Raw genomic sequence first — 2,567 nt, forward strand, 5'->3', positions numbered from 1 at the left:
TTTTTTAATCTCATCAGCGACTTTGCTGTAACCGCAGGTGCGAGGACTTGGAGTGAAGGGTCGACCGTCGACTGCATTCTCAAGATAAGCAGCTAAATGAAAAACATCAAGTGGTCAGCAGCAGGACATCCCCAAAACCTGTGCGGACGTGCGTTCGTGTTATATTTTCCTCTATTGTTCTGAAATGACTCAATCAATAAACAGAAAGATTCAAAGTCACCCAATCCGACGGTCCTTCAATAGTAGCTTCAACTAAAACAAAGCTACTTTTTACTTTCATTTCGTAGAAAAGACTAAGAATAATTTCACTTTTGGAATTATTTGTTGTTTAGATTATCCTGCAAGGGTCCTATTACTGGCATCAAGAGTGTATCTTCTCTAATTTTTGGAGTGATAACTGATGTCTCAGTACGGCATATTTCTTATCTACCCCTTCAGTGTCGTCCCAACTGAACAAATACACATCCTATTCATTTTATTATGTCTATAGAAACCATCAATATTATCGAGATATTATCGACCCATGGTCATTAACTTTGGGTTATGACCAATAGAACAAGATCCCGGATACAAGTGGCGAAAATGAGCTTTCTTCGCAGGGTCGCAGGGCGCTCCGTTAGAGATAGGGTGGGGAGCTCCGTCACTCGAGAGGAGCTCAAAGTAGAGACGCTGCTCCTCCACATCGAGAGGAGTCAGCTGAGGTGGCTTGGGCGTTTAAATCGCATGCCCCCCAAACGCCGCCCTCTGGAGATTTTCTGAACATGTCCCACTTGGAGGAGACCCAGAGGAAGACCCGGGACACGCTGGGGCAGCTATGTTGCTCGGCTGGCCTAGGAACGCCTTTGGGATCCTCCCAGAAGAGCTGGAGGAAGTGTCTGAGGAGCGATAAGTCTGGGTGTCACCGTAGTAATAGGTATCATAGTCACACATTTCTTTTGACGGATTATTTTGCAATGATCTCAAGCGGGTCGGTCGGCTTATAGATTGTATTGTTTTAATAAAAGTGATACATTTTTTAATTATTGATTCTTTTTTTTTTTAAAGCCATTAAAAAAAATCAAGTAGCTGGAAAGTCACAAAATGCCAATATTTTTCCAATCAGAGCTCTGATAGCCACTTCTTCTTTTATTTATTTCAAGTCCCAAATGCTAAGGAGACTTTATATGAACCAGTAACTTAAATTGCGGACAAGCACAAAATGAAGGGAGTTAGCCCCGGAGCTAATGCTAGCTTCGGCACTGGATCAGTCACTGTGCATTCCAACTACGGTCAGGGTGCCAGGCCAGGAAATAGCTAACGTGTAACCAGTCGTGTTACTGGCACTTCACTGGGAAAAAAATGATTTATTTAATTAAAAGTGAAAAAAAAAATCTTTCTATGTAAAAATCCCACAATTATTTTTTTTCTTTTTAAATTTAGTGGCTGTGGCTTATATTCAGGTGCGCCCAATAGTCCGGAAATCACAGTATAACTGACTGTCAAACCGACTGTTGGTCTGCTCTATCATCAACTGAGGGAAAATTCCGTTGTTAGAATTTTTCTATTGTCATTGTGAATGATTGCACGACGTTAGCTAAGGGCTAAATACCTAAATAGAAAGTCATTATGATAAAACAATGCCGGTATCCACCCCCTGATCTGTTTTCACTTGGGGAGGGGGGGGGGCTTATTGCTACCACCTGAGGTAGTCAGGGTGCGAATGGTGGAGGGGGGTGGGGTACCACCTGAGGGCACAATTGTCTGTGTTTATCTTGGAGTCTGCCTGTGTGTTGTGAGAGAAAGAAAAAAAAAAAAAGCACAAACAGAGACAGAAGGACCTAAAAAGAGGTGGACTAACAGGACAAAGAGAGACAATCAAACAGACAATGAGAGAGCGAGCGCAACAGACTGACAAAATACGCCAAGGTTGACTTTAGAAGAGGGCTCTTAAAAGTGCCATTGTGTGTGTGTGTGTGTGTTTTTTTCCTAGTTAAAATACAGATGTTGATTATTCAGAAGGAACCGTTAAATGAAAACAGCGCTCGGAACGGAACACCATACACTTTATAGTCCTTCTACGGGGTCAAATCAGATTTGTTTCGCCAACTGTTGACATTTAATAGCATCTTAGAAAACCATTTGTAGCCGAAAAATGTCAGCAATTAGTTTGAGGATGTTTTTTTAGACATTATGGGGTTTCTATAGATATATATAAATATATATAAATATATATTTATATATTTCTATAAATATATATTTATATATATAAAATATATATATAAAAAAGGGTCTAATGCGTCAAAGAGTTGTACTTTGCGGTTGCTGACTCTAGCAGTTTTGTTCTTCATCGTCGAACCACTGTGTAACGTAGGCCTGAGAGATTGCCTTAATTTTCTGAATGGAGGACCTGAAAGTTTCCTCGAAGTTGGATCTGTCTGCCTGTCCATCTGTCTATCTGTCTGTCTGTCCATCTGTCTATCTGTCTGTCTGTCCATCTGTCTATCTGTCTGTCTGTCCATCTGTCTATCTGTCTGTCTGTCCATCTGTCTATCTGTCTGTCTGTCCATCTGTCTATCTGTCTGTCTGTC

The sequence above is a fragment of the Cynoglossus semilaevis genome, chromosome 1, assembly GCF_000523025.1.
Source record: "Cynoglossus semilaevis isolate Cse_v1.0 chromosome 1, Cse_v1.0, whole genome shotgun sequence".
In the NCBI taxonomy this organism is placed as follows: domain Eukaryota; kingdom Metazoa; phylum Chordata; class Actinopteri; order Pleuronectiformes; family Cynoglossidae; genus Cynoglossus; species Cynoglossus semilaevis.